Source organism: Canis aureus, chromosome 32 (genome assembly GCF_053574225.1).
Source record: "Canis aureus isolate CA01 chromosome 32, VMU_Caureus_v.1.0, whole genome shotgun sequence".
In the NCBI taxonomy this organism is placed as follows: Eukaryota; Metazoa; Chordata; class Mammalia; order Carnivora; family Canidae; genus Canis; species Canis aureus.
This window is the reverse complement of record NC_135642.1, coordinates 8,246,240-8,270,502: the sequence shown is the minus strand read 5'-3', so window position 1 is coordinate 8,270,502 and position 24,263 is coordinate 8,246,240. Positions and strand designations below refer to the sequence as shown.

Sequence of the window (24,263 nt, the reverse complement as noted above, 5' to 3'; positions counted from 1 at the left end):
AAGATCCACTAGGAAAACTTTAAAAAATGTATTATCCTTCGTGTCATTTTCTAAAACTTGGAGAAACAAACTAATTTATGTGAGTAAAATGGTCTTTTATCAGAAAAACCTCGCAAAACATTTCTACTCATCAAAAAAAAAAAAAAAAAGTCTAAGCTTTTACTCATTAAGGCAAAATCTCAGCACACAGGTACTCCAATATAAGACAACAAGATCCTTCTGGACATAAACATACCTGCATTCCAATTCCAGATTTGTCTCCCTGTTTGCTAGGTGACTCTTCCAAGCCTCTTGGCATCTCTGACCACAATCTTCTCATCTGTAAAGAGAGGATCACACACTGACAGGCAAATTGTGATGAGCAAAGCTTAGTTCAACCTCAAGTGCATAGACATGGTTATCTACATCCCTCCATCCCCTGGATTATTCATTATTCGGAGGGGCACGAAACATCTATATAAACAGACCCTATAGAGATTTCAAGTAGATTTCTCCTAAGACTTTTCTAGTTAGAGATTTTGATTGGTGACCAAAAGAGCTTTTTTTTTTTTTTTTTTTTTTTTTTTTGAATTTCACTTCCGCTGGTCCAGTCATTTGTAGATAGGCCAGCAAACAGGAAATTTCCCTTTAAAAAGCTCAATCACAAACCAAACCACCAGTCATGAGTCAAAGAAAATTGCTAAAAGACCCAAGTACCTACATACTGAGGACATACCAAGCACACGTTAATGCCATTATTCTCAGCCATACCTTGGTTTTCCACACATGCTGAACTTGGAATGGCATTTTTAAAATGGAGAGGTCAGGACATACAGTCCCCATGATGATACAGCTTGTGGTATCCTGGGAGAAACTTCCAGTCTCATGAGGACTCAAGGTATACAACACACACAGTCACATGAATTGCTGGACATACAAAGAAAAGGGCCTTCAGGTAGAAGACAAAACACATATGAAGTCACCAACACTTAGAAAAGTTTGGCATGAGAGGGACCATGTAACAAGTCTGGTGTACTGGAGCACGGAGAGTAGTTGGAGTAGTGGAAAGAGCATGGAGAAAGAAGAGAAGACAGCATCAGATGGTATTTGTTGGCAATTCTAAAGTGTTTGCCCCTGATTTGGAGGCCAGAGGCTCTGAAATTTTAGCGTGACAAAGTATCATACAGGGAGCTTGTTAAAAATAGAGTCCAGGGGTGCCTGGGTGGCGACTATTCATTCCTGCTTGGGTCATGATTTCCGGGTCATGGGATGGAGCTCCATATGAGGCTCCATGCTCAGTGTAGAGTTTGCTTAAAATTCTCTCTCCCTCTCCTTCTGTGCCACTCCCTCCCACCTGCCTCTCCAAAATAAATTAACAAATCTTTAAAAATACAGAGTCTAGGTCCTGCCACCATCAGTTCTAATTCAGAAATCCTGATGTGGTTCCTGAGCCTCAGCTAACAAGCTCTCCAGGTGATTCTGATGGAAGGAGATACATAAAACTCACTTTGAGAAACATGGCTGCGGGATATGGGGAGTCATGAGGGACTTACCAGAACAGTGATATGATCAGATATACAACATAAGAAGATAATAGTTCCTTGAGAATAAATTGGAAGACTAAGCCTAGAAGGATGTGCATAATCCAATTGGGAAGCTTTCTGACTGAGACAGGAGAGAAATAATGAGACGCTGAACTGAGTACTATTAGATGAAAATATAAGGAAGAAGTATAAAGGAATATAGTGGCTTACTACTTGTAAAAGGAAATACGTTAGCGTGACTTCAAGTTTTCTATTTTGGGTTCTGCTAATGATGATTCGGTTTGTTGAAACAGCTTATATAGGAAGATAAATAATTTGTGGAATATGAGTTAAATTTTGCATATAGCAGGTAAAATGGTTAAAAGTATGGGCTTTGGGGTTAGATAAGATGGATTTAAAGCCTACTTGTGAAAAAAAAAATAAAGCCTGCTTGTGCCACTTCTGTGTGATGTGGCAAATTAGTCTACCTCTCAGATGTAAAAGTGGGGGAAAAATTCAGAGATTTTGATAAGTAAATCAGTTAATATAAGAAAAGACCTCAGTACAGTGCCTGAAGGTGATTAATAAATGCCAGTAATATTAGTAACTACTATTATTTTAAATGCCATCGTCATTAGCTAGCCTGAGATATTTCATAGACAGATGGAAATATCATCCAGATGATTATTAAAACTCTGTTACAGGTAAGATCACCCAGAAAGATTTGAAGAGACAAGGACTAATAGAGTTCAGGGGCGTATAAATGCTTTAGTTAATAGATGAACTGGATGAAGCTGAGGAGTGGTCACACAGAAAGAAAGTAAAGCCAGAAGATACTGTGTCCTACGCTTCAGATGGTCAGAAAAAGCCAGAAAAATATCCAGTGTATTTGACAAATGGAAACGCACCGGTGACCTTAATTAGAATGGTTTCAATGACTTATAAGGTTGCAGAGTGAATGGAAGCTGGGCAAATAACCAAAATGATTGCATGAAAGGACAAACTATGTGGTAGCAAGAAGAGTCATAAGGTGGAAAAGAGTTGGGTTTTCATTTATTAAAAGAGATGAGCATGAGCAAACTTTCAAGCTTAGAGAAATGAGCCACTGCAGAGGAAGAAAGTCAGAATCGTTGTTGGAGGAGACATTGAGAAGTAATGGAAAGGATGAAATAGACCCCCCCCAAAAAAAAAAAAATCCTAAGCGGGTTCTGGCCTTGGACCAAGGAGCGGAAGCTTCCTCCCTCAGCTCTGAAAGGAAAGATAAAAAGACATGGTCAAAGTTTTAGAAACTAGAGGTGCAGAATGTAAAGGTAAGCGCATTCCTGTCAGAGAATACAAGTTTTTCTCCAAAGTTAGGGGGAGATCTCTGGTAAAAGGCAAGTGGCTCCACTGAGAGGCAGGTTAGGCACGGGAGGAGAGAAGTAAGAATTTGGAATAAGTAATGAGGGGCAAGGGGGTTGACCAGGGACTGCAGATCCCCCTCGGCCACGCTGAGGCATGATGTTCTGTACACTTACTTGGTTTTTCTCTTCTTCCAAAACTTGGGTGGTTGTAAGATCAGAGAAGATGGATTGTGGGTTTCATTTAAATTTTGCAGAGCAGATGTGGTAGAAACACAAGGAAATAAAAAAGGATGATGTTGGAGAAAATGGAGTTAAGGTAAATAGAGGGAGATTTAATAGGGAAAAAAGTGAAGACAGAGGAAAGCTGATGTCTGAGAGCAACCCGAGGACTCAAAAGAGTGGGGAGCTCAAAACAGCTAAAGAGGAGCAAAGGAATAAGGAAAAGGAAAGACAGAATTGAAGGATTAGAGTATAAATCAGGAGCATATAATTTCAAAAGTGGAGGAGTCTTAGATATTGATAAAATTGTGTGAATGGCCATGGACAGGACTGCCACGCAAACACTTCATGACTGCAATGCAGAGGTCAGGCACAGTCACCCCTCCGGCTGGAGCAGAGGACTGGCATTCCTCCACCCAGGACCAGGGATCTGGACTGTGGAGAGTTCTGGAGAGGTCTCAGGGGTATGGGGGCGGCTGGCAGAGGGGTGGGAGCATTGGAGCAGAAAGTGTTTCACATCCAGGGCTTAACTGTTTGCTTTTAATGATGCCAATCTTGCAGTCGGCAGATCGAAGCCATGAACTGGTGACTGAAGAGGAGGAAGTTGAAGAAGTTAAGCAAAGGTGCTGATGTGTCTTCCACATGAATGTGGAAAACCTCTAGGATGGTGAATGGAACTGATGTGGAAAAACATCCAGGGGTGGTTCATTCTTCATTGAATGCAGACAAGTGCCCTGGTGATTGGTAGAAAACAAGCAGTAGGAAAAACTGAAAACAGTATAATGTGATGCATGGCAATCCAAAAAAGATAGTAATTTCCAAAGAAATGTAGAAAATCAACCATCTGGACATTTAGGTTGACCTCTATTCCGCTTAGAAATATGGGAATCCGGGAGAGACTATTCAAGGAGTGTTTTTATTTTTGTCTTCAACTTTCACTTTTCCTTTTCTTCCAATGCATAAACCCAACTCCGAGGTTTGCTTTCTGCCTCTCAGCCTGGAATATCTGGTGATTGTTCATGTCGGCTCTCATCTTCCCTAACTTGTAACCCTTGGCCTCTGCCTATATAGGTAGACGTTGCCATTACTTTCATATTTTTTTGACACTCCAAATAGAGCAGATTTATGAGCCTGTTTATTTGACTGTCATCAGGAGACATTTTATTTGCCTTTTGTCTAAAATGGGCCCATTTGAGTAGGAACTGGACTGGGGCTTGGAAGTGATCAGTGGAACCCTAAAATCCCAACCATGTGTAGATCTCTCCCTGGCACCGTCCTCCTTTCTTTGCTTCCTCTCTATCATCCTGACTTTGCTTCTTTTTGTCTTTCCCATTTATTATTTTCTCCCTTGTCCCTTGTTTACATCTGATATCACTCTTAGATATCCTGAAGCCACACAGATGCCCCCTCTCCCTCATCTCGAGACCTAGACTCTCTAAAAAAGAAGAAGCAAAGACAGACTCATAAATAAAACTACTTGACTGGCCCCCAGGCATCCGAATCTATTTGTATCATTGATTTCCCTTTGTGTCTTGTAAACCCACATTTACTCATATACCTCCCAAGTTTTGTCAAGGGCCTCTGATAAACCAAATTGTCTCCCTCAGTTTCCCCACATGGAAAAATATCTATCATTTAACCTATCATTCTCCTAAAACTGGTAACAGATTTAATACTTTAAGCTACTCTGTTAAAAAGGAAATATATTTTTAAAGTCAAAATAAAGCTGGTGTGACTGCAAGATGGGCATCATTAAAAGCATGTTATTTATGTATGTAAGATGTATGCTAAACGTAAGTGGTTGAAATAATTTAAAATGAGTTTTTATGGTAAATTAGAATATATAAACACCTAAACCCCATCTTTGAGTGAAAATTGACCTATTTGGAGAATTTTCTCATTTAACAAATGTCTGTCTACAACATAAAGAGAAAAGGAAATAAATATTTGTATTTAGGCTTATTTAAAGCTAAAAATACATAGATTTTTGATGCACAGAAAAGGACTTGGTAAAATGTGAGCCTTTTTATGTTGAATAAGAGAAAACAATGAATAATTCTTGATATTCACTTAAAATATACTATTAGAAAAAGAGTATCTCAAAAATCTATTTGTCTTTTTTTTCTTCTTCCTCCTCTTTGTAACTCGGGCAGGAAACCTCAACATTTTATTTGATTATTTAAGAGTTCCCTTTGGAGTGGAAGTAGATAGAGCTTGATATCACTATGTATAAATAAATAATTTGAAGGTTTCTATGCCCAGATAGAATTCTAAAATCAGATAAGTGGGTTTCATTTTATCTCTTGTTATTTTAGTGGTGGGAAGCCCAGTTTTTGCCTCCCCTCAATGGTCTCTAGTCCTCCCAAGATTGTTCCCTCGGGCTCTCCTGTGGCCTGAGGGATGTATTTAGGATCTCATCAGCTCTTTTAATCTGATTGCCATTCTGCATTTTCATCTCTGCTCCTCAGCCCTCTCATAAATTGGGAAGAACTGCACCGTCTCCCCTTTCTCTCCACCTCCTAAACCACACTCTACCCACAGCAGCACAGGAGTTGTAAATGCCAGATTATAGATCTGCTTCATTATGAAAATGTGTTTGGTGACACTTTTCTTCTGAGTGTCAACAATGTAAGAGTCAGCAAACAAGCTTATAACTGTGTGCCATTTCATATCATGATGGTTGTTAGTGATGGCTGCATGCTTTATAAAAAGGTAAATGGAATTCATCAGTTCATTTCTTAATTTTTTTAAACAAATATTTGCTTAACACCTAAAATATGCCAGGAATTAGGCAAGGCATTCAGAAAACAGAGATGAATAAACATGTTCCCTGCCTCAAAAACAAAACAAAACAAAACAAAATAAAACCCTCACAGTCAAGTAAAGAGACAGTAACATAAGTAAATTATTGTAATAAACTAAGACAAAAAATAAAGTATAAAATTTCATTTCAGCACAGAGGATGAATAGCTAACAAGACTGAGAAGCAGCTCGGAGGTAGTCAAATTGGATATCACACAGAACACCACGTTGAACTATCTCCGAAAGAGGAGTATGAGACCAGGGAGGGAGGCCATTTCTGGCAAATGCATGTAGAAAAGAAAAGATAAATAACATAGTTACATACATGTCAATAGTTTGGCATATTTAGAACATAAGATGACAGGTGGCATATTGCTGGAGTTGAACATCATAAACTCCTTTGAGGAAATAATGACATTTGTTTTCAGGACCAGGATTTCCTCAACGTAGTCTGTTCCTGAAATCTCAGGATAAAGCAGGAGAACAGCTAAGGCTCCCAGAATCGTAGAAAACTACACCAGATTCACGATGCCTTCCAGGAGCAGATAATGTGATGATCTAAGCCCAGTTCAAAAGTGGCTTTGACAAATAGGGAAAAGGTAAAGGTGATTTTTTTCTAAGACAAAAGAAAATGTACTTTATCCCTATGTGGCCCTATCACAGTATAGAACAGAATTTGTAGGAATTTAAAGAATTAAATACCTAACAGAGTTCGTCACCAAAAACCATACCACAAACACAATCATTCCTTCAGAGATCCTCTTTTCTTATCACACCTTTATTCTTCTAGAGCATTCCCACTGCGATGATCCTTTGACCTCGCAGAGAACTGCAATCCTTTATCCTTATTGCTTCCTTTCTATCTATCGACCAACCCCCTCAGGAATTCACTTTCCTCCTTCAATAGCCCTTGTTCCAGAGCTCTTCTTTGTGATGACTCTTTTGCAAATACCCTCAATTCCCTGGGCTCTTTCTCCTTTCCTCACAACCAGTTAGCAAACCCCACTGATGAATCCAGCAACGCGTTTTCTCTGGGCCGGTATCCAACAGAGCTAAACACTGCTGGACAAAAATCTTACAGCAGAGAAGCTGTGATCATGATTCTTTACTGGTCACCAGCCGCAAATGCTCATTCAACACTGAGAGACTAGAGCACTCTCCCCCTCACCACCACAGCGACTATTCCACACCTTGTCTATGTCCCTGCTACTGCCCCAGCCTCTTTTGTTCTCAGCACATCACCTGCTTCAAAGTTCCCTGAGAACCTAGAAACTACATTCCACGTTACCGTCTCATCACCAAATCCACATCTGCAGTCCTCCACTCATCTGCCCCCTTATTATGAAGGAGGAGCCAACCTTTCTTTCAGAATTCTATCTGTTCTGTGTCTCAGGTAACTGTCCCCTTTCCTGTTTCTTCCACTTCTCTCTAATGGATCATTTCCATCAACATTCACATACTCTCTAATAACTCTCATGTTCTAAAAGAAAAAAATGAGAATCAAGACAAAATGTCCTTCATGCCACATCCCCAATTAGTGTCTGATTGCTCAGCTTCCCCTCAAACCAAAGTTCAGCCACACTTTCCCCAAGGCAATCTTGCTTACACCGCCATCCCAGCTCCACAGATCACCACCGATTTCTACCATCAAACCAGTTCGTGTATTACTCAGCCTTTCAGCAGCTTTCAAAATCCTTTCTCACCCCTTCTCTCCTGACATTGTCTCTTTACTTCTGCAATAATATACTCTCCTGGTCATATTTCTAGTCCTTTGGTTCTTCCTTCTTGGACCTAAAACAGAGCCCAAGGTGTAGACTTGTGTGCAAATAGTTGATTTGAAAGGTGATCCAAGGGGGGAGGTATTAGGGACTTGGTAGAGTAAGATAGGCAAGGAAGATAAAGGGATAGAAGTGTGCTATAGGGTCAGCATGGTAGGCAAGACAGGTAAAGATATTAATTCCTCTGAGGCCTCCTAAGAAATATACAGCATGCTTCCCCTTGATTGTCTAAAAGACTTAGCAGCTCCTTCCTTCTTTACCTTAAATTATTATTTAATTTTTGTGGTCCTCAGGACTCAGTTCTGGGCTGTCTTGTCTTATCACTTTGTTACCCTTTCTCAATAATCTCAGACATTCTTCTGCTGTATGTAGCACCCAAAATGTTTACAACCCATAGATTTTTATCTACCACATAGACTGCTATTCCAAGTATAGCTTTCTATGTGACTTCTCCCTTTAGAGACTCATCAGGCATCTCATTTTCAGGATTCCCCAAATAATCTCTTCATCTTTTCCCATTCCTGCCTTAAATCTGCTTCTTTAATTTTATCATAGCTTAATAATATTCACTTCCATTCATTCAGTTACACGCAGTAGAAACCTGAGTCATTTGACAACTCCCGTCTTCTCCCTTCCTACGTCCAATCCATCACCAAATCCTACCAATTGTATTACCAATCTTTATCTAAAATTTGTCCACTCTTTATCATCTCATTCCTCATCTAGACAAGTGCAAGAATCTGCTTCCATCTCTGTCCTCCTCCAATCCACGTCACACACAGTAACAGGGATGATCATTCAAAAACAGATAACAAATTGTAGTACTCCTCTGCCTAAAGGATATAATTATCTTTATACTCTCTTGAGGTAGGTAACACTTTATACTGGTTTTCTGGGGACGCGTCCTCTTCTCTGACTGTTGTCCTAGCTTAATTATCAGTGTGGATCCACTTTCATTCTTCAAAGTATCCCATTTTGGATCATAAATTATATGGTCACCCTACTCTTAAACACAAAATTCCCATATGATTTATTCTAGTCTCATCTCCCGTAGTTCTACACTAGCCAACATGAAGACACCAACCATTTTCTGCTTCAGAGTCCTGAAGGCAATGTGCTGTTGCCTCCAAGAACAACGCGTTCCTCTGAACTGCTGGTCTGGCCAACCTCTACTCTTTCACCAAGAGTCAGTCCACTTAAGGCCATCTTCTAAAACAAGTATTTCCATAATATAAACCATTTCTACCAGGTTGCTTACTTTTTTCTGTATCTTCTCCCTTTCATTCTTAGTGTAATTATAAATGTATTTGTATTCCCACTGTATGGTAAGCATAAGGACAAAAACTATCTGCCACTAAGTAATGTATATTCCAGTACAGCTAGGATCCCTTGTGGGTGTTCTTTAATATTGTTGAAAGAATGGAGGACAGGGGAGAGGGAAATACTGGCCAAGGCCTTTTAATACACTCACTTTCTAAACCTGAATAAATACAAATTCTCTCATCACTCTGACCTACCAGAGTGCAATGAAGATGTTGAAAGAAAATGCCAACATTGGAGGTGCGTGTAAAATGTTCTCATACTTTGTGAACATGAACAAAACCCTCTAAACACAATGGAGACAGATTCCACAGAGGCAATAGTTGGTAAAGAGGGGAGCTTTATTAGTTCTCCCAAAACAAGAAATTAGGTAAAAGAATAAAATCATGAAAAATTCCACTTAGAACAGAAAACCATTCATATGAGAATATATCTGGAATTCCCTCATAAGGATCATAAACTGATGCCATTTAAGAGCCCAGAAGACCCATAGAGGTGAGTTAGTTTAGTTCTTTTTTTTTTTAAGATTTTATTTATTCATGAGAGACACAGAGAGGCAGACACATAGAGGGAGAATAGGCTTCTCACAGGGAGCCTGATGTGGGATTCGATCCCAGAAGCACTGGATCATGACCTGAGCCAAAGGCAGATGGTCAACCACTGAGCTACCCAGGTGCCCTGAGCTAGTTTTAGGTTCTATCATCTCATAGGGAAGGGAGTTGAGACCCAGGCAGCAGAGGTGAACAAGTCCACAGGAATAAATGGTCTCCCATATTTCTATATAATGAGATAGGTCGAGGGCAAAAATACTTGCTAGTTTACTAGTGACTAATACAAAATCTAGTTAATGTACTCCTTTAGAAATGAAAATAAATACACTTGTCCTATAAGAAGATAGCCTTTAGATAATCTTGTACATCAAAAGCTGTCTTCTCCACCCCATCAGTCTTCTATCATGAAGAGATTAAGATGTTGTTGTTTAAAAAAAAAATACACGTTCATATTTATAGAACCTGATTGCAAATGTGAATTACTAAATTACATTTCAGGGCATTCTTTTTAATTAAATAAAGTATCAACTATTGTCATTTAGCTAATTAATTATTTTGTCTTATATAAGTAAAATGTGTTCTTAGGTTTCTCCTCTTTGATGGGCTTTATTTTTCACTCTATGAAGAGACTATCTCTATTTATGTCAATGACTCTGACAGTGAACTCATAAATCCCTTACTAAGTTTTAAGCCTTCAAAAACTGCCACATATTTTACAGAGGAGTACTCACTTTAAAGAATCTGGTTCTAGCATCAAATACTGAACACTTTCTTTACCATGTGAAAATCATGCATCCTTTTACAAAAAGCTCACACCATTTGTTTTTCAAAACAAACCAAAAAAGTCACCCATCCATCTCCCCACCCTGACCAGAAAGGTCATACCTATTGTAAGAAGTGTGCCTTCCAAGGATGACCTGTATCATTGCCTCGCGGCTGTTGGAGAGGCTACAATGACAGGATTAACACAAGGATGTGTAACACTCCTCCATGCCAACATAAATATCCCATTGTAACTTCTGAGAATGAGGGGCCAAACGTTTTCCTTACAGACATTCTATGCCATCAGAAATTCCTCCCTAAGTTCTTCTGACCAAGTCCAGATTCATTGGCTCAGAGATCTTACATGCATAATGTTATTTGACCATAGAATGTAAATATGGTCTGCTAACTCCCAGTTTTCATAAATCTGAAAATTATTTTACATGTTTAAATGTGAATATTAAAGAATGCAAGCATTTTTAGTGTACATTAAAAGAGCATAATTTCTCTTCAGTAAAAATACAAAGAGCCTCCATAGTGCAGCAAGTGAACGGAATGGAGAGATAGATATGGAAAAAATTATTTACTCATCAAGACTCTCCAGTATATGACATTTTTCCAAGCTGGAAAGCTCAACATTCAGAATATTCTCCACCCAGAAATGTAAGCCAGTATTTAGCTGCTATGTGAACAATGACTTTGAAGGCTGTGAAGAACCCCAAGTGAGGTTTTCATTACAAAGACCTTATTTTAGATATGTCAGGTCTAACTTGGAAGAGGTAATTACTTCTATAGAAGTTCAGGGCTTGACTTTTTTTCTTAGATATCACGGCTTCCCTTTTGGGGGAGCAGGGAAAGTAACTAAGGATGCCCTGGAAGTGATTAACTTAAAAAGAAACAGCCAAGAGTATTTGATCCTCCTTTGATGAAGTGTGAACACTGGGCCTCTTTCCCCCAAAGTGGAACTGGCCTAAGCTAGGTCTGAGGGAAGGAAAGAGTGTGAGTAGAGGGAACGGGAAGGAATGCATTTGTTACTGTTTCTTTATCTCAGAGAAGCTATTTCAAGTGATCACTGGTGGGAACTGCTGATAGTCAATCTCGTATTTTCACTCCACGTTTGACATCAACGTTGTCAATAGGACATAATCGTCTCTGTCAAAAGCATCATTCATTTCCAAACTGCAGAGTTATTTACAGTCATGTCTTCACTCAATGTAACACTACCACTCAACACTCAGCTGTCCCTTCTCTGTTTTAAGTAAACGTTTGGGCAGACTTTTAAAGAAGCTCTATTTTAGGTTAGGCTAACAACCTGAAAATGAACCCAAAGGAAAAAAACCTCTTCTCTTGTCCAAATACCATTTGGACAAATGGATAAAGTTTTTCACAAAAACTGGCATTTCAAAATGAGTTCTGTTTGGTAAGAGACGTGGTGCTGAAAAGTGACATTTATAATGACAGCAATATGGATCCCCAATAAAGAAGACGGGGTTGCATTTTGCTCTAATTATAGCTGTTTTAGATGTGTGCGTGCATTTTTTAAGAATTTGGAATCAATTATAATAATGTAGTTTTCAGTTAAGCACCTACTCTAAATCTCTGTTTACAAAAACATGGCTGATATGAGGCTTTGGATACAACTAAACAGTAAATATTATGAGGAAAACTCAGTCTTATGCTTCTAAGCACCCAACCGAATAGCTATTTACTTCATGGCTTCTATGCACCCAGCATGGCACTAGAAGCTGTCTTGCACAAGAAAGAACAATGGCAATGTGAAGGAAACTAGGACTACTGAGAATCGGGCAGTTTTTTTCAAAAGTAAATTTACTCGTCTCTTCCTTCTTTTGTTTTAGAGGCCAAATTTTGAAACTCTTGGTATAACAAGAAGTCCCTCTTTCCAAGAGGTAACTACTATGTCTTTTTATTAGCAGAAGACACAGTAATAGTTAAAAAGAAGTGGATGGAATTTTGAAAAGTGGAAGCAGGTTATTTGACAGAATTTCGATGGTCTAATGACTTTCAAAGCTATTTATCCTCAGTGCTTTTCCCAAGAAAAACATAAATATCACTATCAACTGATGGGGCTCCTTCCTCTTAATATAAAATATGTCAAGTATATACACTTGTATATACTTGAAGTATTTTATACTTAAAAATAAATCAAGCATTCTAAATACATTTTTTTTTAAGAGAGACGGTTTAGAAGTGAGCAGGGGGAGCGGGAAGGGAGTAAGGGAGAGAGGGAAAGGGAGAGAATCTTAAGCAGACTCCAAGCCCAGTGCAGAGTCAGACTCAGGGCTTGATCCCACAGTCCTGAGACCATGACCTGAGTGAAAATCAAGACTTGGATGTTTAACAGACGGAGCCACCCCAGGTCTCCCTAAATACATTCTCGTCATCTGAACAAAATGAAACTTGGTTTATTTTGAAACCAGTATATTTTAAAATAATAGTACCTACTACTTACTGTGAGCCTACTGTGTGCCAGACCCTTTGTATAAATGATCTTATTTAGGACTCCCTCCAGACCATACATTTGTTACCATAACTCCCATTTTACAGATTGGGCAAGTACAATGGATAGAGATTGTCCAGGGATTTTCTTAAGGTTCTATATTACTATTAATGGTGGTGTAGCTAACATTACCATCAACATAAACACTATGACTTCTTCCTGGATTTGCTCATTTAGTTCTCATGATAATTTTGCGGTAGGGGCTATTGATACCTTCTTTTAATAGATGAAAAAAACAATATAATTTTAGGCTTTCAACAATTTGTGTTATAAAAGACCTTACTTACCTGTAGTTTATGATTAGGCTGGGATTTGAATATAGGTTTCTGTACTGAAAAGCCAGTGCTTTTCTCATCTAGCCATATCCACTTCTCCAAGACCCAAACTGGAATTTGAAACCATAGGTTTTGTTTTCAGTAAATACACAGATTCCACTTTACCTCACTCTCCTAACAGAAGCTTAAGAACATCAAAGTGGTTGCTTCTCATCCTTATTTCCCTCTCTTGTGATTCGCTCTTATCTCCCTCTTCTTTGCCTCATGCTTAGGCAAGCCTAACTGGGATTCCTGGACTCTCCATTTCATGAGAATCCTTCCTTTTACTTTGATTATCAGATGGCTTCTGGGGCTAATGCTGATATTTGTTTTTCACTGAACTGTCTTTCGCTATATTTCCCCAGCTTTTCCTACAGCACCTCTAATACCAGAAGACCAGACTCCTAAGAATGTGGACTATGCTTCATGCTGACTACTATACTGTAATTTTATCCAGTTCATTTTGTATCTTGGCTTATTGGTTGGTGTCAAAGGACATTATTTCTAGATATTCTCCATATCTGGTTACTTTTAAGAACCTTGACCTCAAAAATCTCTTTCATTGCTACAGTGGGTTGCACTGACTATGTAGCCCCATCTTCTTTCCTCTCAACCTCTTGTCTTTTCCCTCCCATTTTCATGTGAGTTGTTTTTTCTGTATTTCATTTTCTTTTCTATTCCCACATGTGCAACACTCCTACCACAGTCTGTTATGCTCAATCCCCACCCATCCCCATTCTGCTTTTCATGAACCCTACATCCACCATTTTCTTGCTCCCTCAGAATGAAAATATTTTGAGTCCCACTTTTTTTTTGTTACATACTCACAGTTAAGACAACCAGAAACAATATCTCTAGCTACAGAGCAACTCATAAATAATGATAGATATGAGTTGTTTTTAATAAACACATCTTTTATCATGATTATTACTGTCTTCATGCTTGTCTATAATTATATGTGTTATGCTCTGGTTCACCTTCCTACTTCTTATGTTCTTGATTAGCATTAGAAAAATAAAAATTTAAGTTAATAATCATTAGTTATTGAATTGTCACCTCCTTACTCTACTTATTGACAATAATTTGGAAATAGCAAACATCTCGTCTGATTATTAGGCCATCCATTTACTATGACCTGGGGCCACTTCAAAATGATTAATGACGTGTGAGTTTGCTGCAATATTAAAAAGATCAACCTGAACCTTAACTCAAAGCATAACAACATCTTTAGAGTCTTAGGACAATTTTGCTCATTTTTTATTTCTAGATGCCTATAATCAAGTAAATATTACTTAATTTTGAAAAAAATAGGCTTATATAATGTATATAAAATTCAGTATCTACAGTTACTGTGAAGATCTGTACATCTTTTGAAATTTGTTAGCAAGTGATGAGCAGCCTGGGATACATACATGCGCACGCGCGCACACACACACACACACACACACATTTATATAATTACAAAGAAATTGAAAGAATTACTTTTGGGGACATTTTAGTTCTAGGTATTACAATTCTATGGGATATTTCAGAATCCTTCTTAAGTCATCTCTTTCATTTGAACAGTAATTTACAGTCTGCAATGCATTTTTTAAAGATTTTATTTATTTGTTCATGAGAGACACACAGAGAGAGGCAGAGACAAAGACAAAGGAAGAAGCAGGATCCCTGTGGGGAGCCCGATGTGGGCCTCGATCCCAGGACCCTGGGGTCAGGACCTGAGCCAAAGGCAGATGCTCAACCACTGAGCCACCCGGGCGTCCCTGCAATGCATTTTTTAAAAAACTTAACTATATCAGGGATCCCTGGGTGGCTCAGCGGTTTGGCGCCTGCCTTTGGCCCAGGGCGCGATCCTGGAGACCCGGGATTGAGTCCCACGTCGGGCTCCCGGCATGGAGCCTGCCTCTCCCTCTGCCTGTGTCTCTGCCTCTGTCTCTCTCTCTCTCTCTCTCTCTCTCTCATGAATAAGTAAATAAAATGTTTAAAAAATTGTTAAAAAAAAACTTACTATATCTCACTTATTTCCTGCAAGGTAGCTAGGGATAATAATGATAGAAGAGGACTGATGTTACCAGATATTAAATGGCTTTCCAAGTTCATGTGCTAATTTGGGGCTTAAACCCAAGTCTTCTGATTCCTACCTCATGGCTCTTTCTACTGTACCACCGTGCTTACCTGAATATTAGATCAGATATATACTTCCAAAACTGAAAATTAAGCTTTAATTCTTCAAATATAAAAAAGGTTTAAAAATTTATTCCATTATAATCTATTTGACCTGGTATGATGAAGGAAAGGAACATTGTGATTAATTTTACTTTCTGGTTTCCAATTTCCAAAAATTCAAGCCTGGAAAAGATACATTTGACATCATCAGAAAATTTAAACTTTAATCCAAAGGACACTTCAAAATATTACAGTACTTTAAGGTTATAATTTGTTCCCATTAATTTCTACTGTTTTATAGAGATAGTGTCAGCTAAGAGATTTCCAACTAGAACAGCAAACCAAAGCACATTTTTTTTCTATATGGCATTACTCTCTAGCTGTGTCAATAAAAATACACCACAAAGTAATAAGGTTTTTCTCCCCTCAGAGCAGAAACATTTTAAATGCTTGCACATTTTGACACAAAAGCTTTCAATTATGTGAGAGTACTTTAATTTTTCTAAGTAAGAGCTTCTTCCTCATTAAAATAATGGTTGCAAATATTTTGAAAATATACTTTACTATGCTTTCAGATGAAATATTTATTTTAGATATATGCAGTAATCACCACTTCCACTTTGAACACCAGGATCATAAATACATGACACTTTTTTTTTTTTTTTTTTTTTTTTTTTTTACAAATCATCAAAGGTATTGAGTGAAGATGAGAAAGAAGAGGAAGATGGAAGCTAAAGTGAGTCATAAAATAGAGGAGTCAAGGTAAACCCAATAAGGTGTGTCTTGTGTGTATTAGTTTCCAACTGATGCTTACTGAGTTACCACAGACTTAGTGACCTAAAACAGCACAAATTTATTATCTTACAGTACAGGTGTTCAAAAGTTTGAAACGGGTCTTATAGGGGCTAAAATCAAGGTGTGAGAAGAGCAGTGTTCCTGTGGAGCTCCAGTGGAGAAACCATCTCTTGACTTGTGTGGCTTCAAGAAACTGACTGCATTCCTTGGTTTGTGGCCACATCACTCCAACCTCTGTCTCGATGGTTATATATACCTCCTCTGACTCTAACTCCCTCACCTCCCATTTATAAGGGCCCTTGTGATTAGAACGAACCCATGCTGATAATCCAGAATAGTCTCCCCATGGCAAGGGCTTTAACTTAATCACCCCCATGAAGTCCCCTTTGCCATGTAGATTTGGGGTATTAGGACACAGACATCTTGGGAGGCCTTTCTGCCCACACAGTGTATATAAAACATTACAACTTGGGGATCCCTGGGTGGCGCAGGAGTTTGGCGCCTGCCTTTGGCCCAGGGCGCGATCCTGGAGACCCGGGATCGAATCCCACGTCAGGCTCCTGGTGCGTGGAGCCTGCTTCTCCCTCTGCCTGTGTCTCTGCCTCTCTCTCTCTCTCTGTGTGACTATCATAAAAAAATAAAAATTAAAAAAAAAATTAAAACATTACAACTTTTAAGTCAACATAGATATAGTGACATATTTGAAAAGAAACACTCTTGGGTAAAATTGATTTCTTTAAGCAGATATTGGGATCTGTGTAGGAAAAGTATGACATGCTAATGCTATATGTCCATTGTTTGTAAAATGCACTTCATATTTGATAAGTAAAACTAATACCTGAAAGCAGTCTTCCAAAGTGGAAGCATGTGCTTCTCCTTATAGTACTACTCTAGCACGTATGATTTCTAAATTGTGAAAAAGTATTTTGAGCCATGTGTGTACTGTGGAATGTGTCAATAAAATAAAGATTCTGATTAAAATTGGCATTTATGAGTCTCTTGCTAACAGCTACTACAAGATCAGCTGTGACCTCATTAGCAACACACGTGGTGAGGAAGGCAAGAGTGTGACTGTTAAACTGGTTTCCGATCTAATGGTGTCCCAGTGAATAATGAGTTAAGAAAATATTGTGCCACCAAAATAAATTGAGGTAAGGCAACTGTGGTTTTTGCCTCTTATTCAAGCACTATCTCATCCTGTTTTTATTTTTTTTTAAGATCTTATTTATTTATTCATGAAAGACACAATGAGAGAGGCAGAGAGAGACACAGGCAGAGGGAGAAGCAGTCTCCCTGCAGGGACCTGCCGGATGCAGAACTCAATCCCAGGACCCTGGGATCACTACCTGAGCCAAAGGCAGACACTCAACCAACTGAGTCATCCTGGTGCCCCATCATCCTATGTGTTTAGAGTTATTATTGATAACACCTAGAAATGTGGCAACTTACAATGACTTTTTTAAAGACTTTGAGTCAAATAACTTCACTATTTAAAGACTTGAGGCAAAAATAAGATTACCATCATGATCACCATCATCATTTTATTATTTCACCCTAATTCTTAACCATGACTCTCTAGGAACTGCCCCATTTGTCTTTTTTGATAATTCTATTCTTGAATATTTTAAATGTTGTCTTATCTCTATGTGTATGTCCCTTTTTTCTATTAATTGCACAGTACCTGACACACAATAAGCAGTGAATAATATCATATGGCAATTAGAAGAGCTAAGGCTTTCTAAAATTCCTGACACAGTGCCTGACACTGATGTGCATTGAATAAATAGCAGTTAATGAAGATTTACAGATGTCGAAGACTGCCCTTGCATTGCTTCTGTGAGCCCTTAGATAAACATGATTGCAGAGTCAAAGGTATACTTTTCCACAAGATGCAGTTAAAAGCTTCCACAGAACTTTCATTGCATGAAGGCCACAGTCTTGGGCCTATAAGAAAGAGAAAAGCATGAGGAATCCTAGGGCTAGATGCAACTGGCTTCATACAGTGCTTTGGGATCTAGCAACGTACAGAGTGTCGTGGCCTTGCCATTAAACTCTGGAGACATAGATTTCATTGTTTCTGAATTGTGTAATAGCGCAGTGCCTGCCAACTGTTATCTGCTCTCTCCCAGTGTTGTACAATCCTATTTTCCTGCACAAATGCCAACTATCTGGCAGCCTAATTTTGATCATATAGATTTGACTTGAGGTGTGCTTCCAGGTTTACCAGAGAGTTTCCCTGGTGAAAAATAATTTATACTCCCTAGTAAGTTAAACTCGTGTGGGCTAAAGGCCAAGTGTTCCAAGAAATGCCGCCCAAGACCTGGTCTTCCTATTGCTTTCTCTGGATTAAAGTACGTGTATATATGTGTGTGCATATATATAAACATATATATGTATGAATTTTTACACACACACATACACATAATAATTTTCAGCCTTGTCCAAATATATGCAGCACTTAGGATAGCTAAGCCAAAACCATGTTAAAAGAAAATAAACAGGGACACCTGGGTGGCTCAGTCAGTTAAGCATCTGCCTTTGGCTCAGGTCATGATCCTGGGGTCCTGAAACCAAGCCCCAAGTTATGATCCCAGGATCCCGGGCTCAGCACAACATCCAGCTCCCTGCTTGTTCCTCTCCCTCTGCCCCCCACTGGTGCTTGCTCTTTCGTGCTCTCTCTCTCTCTCTCTAGTGCTCTCATAAATAAATAAATAAATAAATAAATAAATAAATAAATAAATAAATCTTTAAAAAGAAAGAAGGAATGTCAGTGCATGTCAAAATTTCTCTTGTGATTAATGAAAAATTCATTTAAAAATTTTAAAAGGATCACCTTTGTTTTCTTATGCCAAGTTCTCAATATCATACTCATTTTACTTATTTAGATTGATTATAACCTCCAAATATTTTGACTAGCCAACTTGAAGAGTTGCACTGCTCTTGAAGTGTGTATAAACTATTTTAATAAAGATTTCACCTGTGGACAACACCGTCTACTCTCATCCTCTGTAAACTCATAATTAAAGCAAAAAGTATCATTAAAGCATCATTTAGATACTAGCCTAAAAAGAGAAGAACCACCAAATGGCCCCAAACATAAGTAATATGAAAATATAAAATCATGAAAAAAATTTTTTTTTCACAGCTGCCAAGAGGAATTGAGAAGCGACGTTCCGCTAATGGTCTTATTATGTCAGAAAGCTTCCTGCGTGTACTTAGATCTAAAATAACCCTGGTCTCTAATTCCTCCAAAACGTCTTTCACCCAGCCATTCTCCACTCAGACATGTGGAAATCACTGTGGAGCAAGCAGTTTCAAGAACAGCTTTCAACTACAGAGTCCATGCTTTGTTATTTGTCTTGATGGCTAGGAAGGAAAGAAAATTCTCCAGCACCTTTGGCGACTTTATGGGTACTCTTGCTTTGACTGAGTATTTCTAGTCTCCATAAAACTAGAACACTGAGGATGACATAGTGAAGGAGTCAGTTTATTCCAAATGCTGGAGTGCTTACTCTACCTTACATTTTACGAGTTTACAATTTTGGAGTCATTTGAACTACTCGTTGGCTCAGTGGTGCAATATTTTTTTAAAGTTATTTCTGACCGTAATAGACACTTTTAGACCTGCAGTGATGAGTAAGCCCCAGAGGCAAAATACAATAAAGATTTAAGGGGCTGCTCAGTTGCAGCACTGTAGCTTCTTTGTGGAGAAGAGGAACAGGAGCGGGAGGGCTGGTCTGCTGTGTGATTATTTCTGACAATGCTGTAGTTTGTTTAATTTTCAATTTTATGCCAGCACTTTGGGACATGGAAAGTATGATCTGAGGAAAGAAAAGCTTTCATCTAAGACCCGAGAAGGGTTTTTTGGTGGTTGTTTCCACGCTATTGTTGTTCTTTTCAGATTTGGTGAACAAAGTGTGTTTGAAGCAGATAAAATATCCAGAAACAGAACTCGAACTACCTCCATTATGCCCACACCAGCCCCTTGTGATGGGCTTCTATGCATGTGGAAAAGATTCATACACTGCACTCTATATTTCAATTATCTTCTCTGAATAAAGAAACCCCAGCTTATTCTCATATTCCATTGTTTATTCTATATGATAAAGGAAATGTAATCTATTTCTTATCATAAAACTCTGGGTTTACTGCAATATTATCAGAGATATGTTTGCTGTCTTTGAAGACATCCATCACAGAAGTGTTTGTGTTATCCTTGTTGGTATTTCACTTTACTAGATATATAAACTGGATTATAAACAATTCAGTTTAGCTTTCATTTGAGAACCATAGAATTTTAGTGGGTCCCAGGCTCAGCCAAATATTCTTTTATGGATATGTTTAGCAGATCTCTTTCCTAGCGAAGGCAATTAATGTGAATTTTCTTATACCCTTCCCTCAAGAGTAATAACGTTCAAAATAAAAAGGAAAGCAGGAAGGAAAGATGGAAAGAAGGAAGGAAGGAAAGAAATGTATTTTTATATTTCATATATAAACATATACTATTGATAATATATACATCGGTATACATATATGCACACATACCCATCAGGCAGTGTATTTATTTTTTCATAAATATATATATATATATATACACATACACACACACACACACGTGTGTGTGTGTGTGTGTGTGTGTGTAAATGCCATTTTATCACATTTATTGACAGTCTTGTGAACTGTGGTGACCTGACAGTGGCTGCCTGCATCAGACTAGAAGAATTTGCTGGCATGACAAAATTCTGGCAACTGCAGAAGCAGAGGTGAGGAGGGAATCTGTTCCACAATCGCACAGAACCTTCTGCCCATCGCACTCTCCTCTCTCACTCTTCAACCTTTCTTTGTCCTGTAGCTTCCCAGGTCTGTCAGCCTGGAGAAATAAAGTCTGGCCTACATGTCTTAGAAAAAGAATGTATTTTCTTCTTGATATGTTGGTGTCCTACTAGTCTAAGGATTTATACCTTTTTTTTTTTTTTCCTTATAATCAAGTTTCTGGAAAGACTGGTCTTACTTGGTGTCTCTAATTTCTCACTTCCTTTTCATTCTTAACTCTCAGTAATCTGATTTCTGATTCCATCAACTTTTAAAACTAGTTAATTTTCAAACTAGTCTTCTAGTGTCACATGTATACTGATGAGTCCCAAAGGACTTCATGCAGATCAATCCACAAGTCCATGATCAGTCCTCATCTCACTTGACCCATTGGCAGCATTTGATGAAGTATCACTTCCTCTTTCGATGGACTATTACTTCAGGCTGCTTTGGGGATGCTATACTCTCCTGGGTTTCCTCCTGCCTCAGTAGTGGTTTCTTCTCAGTTTCCTTGCCAGGTTGCTTCTCACCTTCCAGACCTCTCAACTGTCAAGTGCCCCAGGACTCACTCAGTCAACTTTGTTTCTTTTATATCTACATTACCTTTGGTGATCTCATCCTGTAACAAGGCTTTAAATATCATCTGAACATGGCGGCTGTAAATTTAGATTTTTAGTCTGGCCCTCTTATCTGAGCTCCAGACTCATACACCAACTATTAAACATCTCCATTCAAGTGTCTAATGCTCATCTCAATCTAACATCCCAAACCAGGTCCTTACCTTCTTCACTCCCCCCACACCATCTTAGGTAATGGCAACTCTCTGTTTCCATTTGCTCATGCCAGAACCTCAGAGTCAACCTAACCTCTTCTACTGCCCTCACTCCACAGCTAATCCATTAGCATACACTATCGGTCCTTTTTCAAAATACATCCCGAGTCTAACCACTTATTTCCTCTTCCCCCTCTACTGTCCTTTCCAACCACTATCATCTCTCTCCAGGATTATCCCAATGGCCTCCCAGTTGATTTTTTCTACTTCCAGCGCTTGTTTCATTCAATCTATTTTAAACACAACAGGTAGAGTGATCTTGTTAGCATGAGAGTCCAATCATTTCCTGGTCCTGTTCAAAATTCTATAATAGATTTTCATCTCAAAGTAAAAGCCAAATCACCATGGCTTACAATTTCTATACAGTCTGGTCTGCTCTTCACCACTTCCTACTAATCTCTTCCTGACTCTGCTCTAGCCTCGCTGCTCTCACTTTGTCTTAAACCTGCACACAAGTTTCAGGGTTGGGGCCTTTGCACTCACTACTCCCTCCTCCTGTTAATATTCTTCCCTTGACATCCACATAACTCACGACTCTGCCTCCTTTATACAAATGAAGGCCTCATCTCACTGAGGCCTTTTCTGGCCAACTATTCAAAATTGCAATGTCATCACCCCTATTACCTATTAAAATATATCTTTAATGTCATTTTAATATATTCAATAGTTATCTGTTTCCCCATTTCACCCTATTCCTACTAGAATATAAATTACATGAGGGCAGGGATTTGGAGTTATGTGACCTATTTCTATTGCTGTAACCTCTAGAGCAATTATTTGCCTGATATACAAATGGATAAACAAAAACAAGAATGAAATCTGTATTTCTCAGATATATAACTTCAACTAGATATTTGGTATCCAAACATACGGCCCACTGCTGCCTCAAACATAAATCCATAACTACACTCATCATTTCACCCATGAGCTCAAATCTGTTACAACAATGACCAATTAAGAAAATACACCAAGCCCTCAATATTTTTTAAGAGATCAAATTTTAAAGAGATCAAAATACACTCAATATTTGTTTTTTGCTTCCTTCATTCTCTACTCTGCTTTTTCTCCTACTTCCCTAAGTACCTGTTCGTAGTCTTCTGCTGGTTGGTACTTGTCTTCTGAACACCTGCTAAAAGATGGTATTTCTACTCACCCTTGAAAATTCTTTTTTTTTTTTCACCCTTGAAAATTCTATTTAGACTTCTTCTCAAAAAATATTTTCCTGCAAATTCCCCTCTTACCTTACTACCTCCCTCCCCATATCTGCACACACAACTGAGCACCCTGGGTAAGCCCTAACGTATTTACCATTTTGTATCAAGAGTATCTTCTCAGCACTCAGATTCCCCTACAGATTACAAAGTGTGCAAGGGTTATAACCACGTCTTTGTTATCTCTATCATCTTTGGAATCCAAGGCCTTAGCAGAGGACCACATCCATGTTAGGTGCTCAATAAATGATTGTTGAATGACGAATGAGTGAATGGATGAAGGAATAAATGAATAAGGTAAGATTCCAAAGCATATTAGAAGCAATGGGTTAATGCTTTCTTGCATACTCTGATGGATTCGTGTGCTTTTATTGGAGCATTTAGTAATACAGCTTACACATGAAAGTCAAAGATTCATGATCATGTAAAACATGTCTTTACTACCTAAGCTAGCTGGAAAGCAAATAGACTAAGTTAGTCTGACTTGAAGTTATCCAGTGAGATTCTGATGTCTGTTCCTGCAATTTTCTGGATAAAGTGGCCTCGTGGCTTTCACAGCAAATTTATAGTGAATGTAGAAATATAATGCAGGCCAAGTCAGAGTCCTTTGTGTTTCTGCATTAAATGGAATGTAAGGTGGTCTTGAATCCTGGCCAATGCCAGAGAATTATTTGCCTTTTTTCCCCCATTTGCTTTTTTCCCCTCTATATGTCACATGAAAAAGTTTGGTATTTAATCAAATTACCTTCATTAGCTGTATTTTCATTTAAATGATACAGAGATGAAAAAAGATAATAGTTCCAGAAACATTCTGCTCTTCCATAATCCATGTTGCCACCTGTGGAAATCATACAGAAAACTATTAATAATTGAATCTGATGCTGTGGCAGTAAAATTCACAGTATGCTCTTATTAGGTCTGTTATTCATGTTGCTTCCAAGCACTGTATTCCATTATTGGTGAATATTATTTGTGAATATGATCACTAACTTTCATAATGTACAGCACCCATATATGTATGGTTCTAAAGAATAATATAAAAATATAGATGCTATAATTCAAGTGTAAAAAGAAAAGTTAATTGGAATTCCATTATTAAAAAAGAGGATAAAAAAGAGAAATCTTTCCCATTATTTTATATAAATAGCATGCCCATACGAGTTAGGGAATAGTTACATTTATTGATCAGGCTTATCATTATACTGTTTTAAATGTGATTATGCATTTCCTCCTCCATAGTACAAGATGCATAGATTTTGCTTTGACTTCGTTCTTTGGGTTTGGAGTTTTGTTTGCGCTGAATTGGCTTTAAGAAAAACTCTTTTAAGGAAAAAGACC

The 24,263-nt window shown here is 38.3% G+C and overlaps 1 long non-coding RNA gene across 1 annotated transcript; it reads right to left on the bottom strand.

Moving 5' to 3' along the window:
* Nucleotides 1-234: 234 nt before the first annotated feature.
* Nucleotides 235-23,766, bottom strand: LOC144303641 (uncharacterized). Its single transcript, XR_013370638.1, has 4 exons — nt 23,671-23,766; nt 15,285-15,458; nt 13,083-13,180; nt 235-319 (listed from the first exon to the last, which is right to left on the bottom strand). It is a non-coding gene; the product is annotated as an uncharacterized LOC144303641 (long non-coding RNA).
* Between the last annotated feature and the right edge of the window lie 497 nt (nt 23,767-24,263).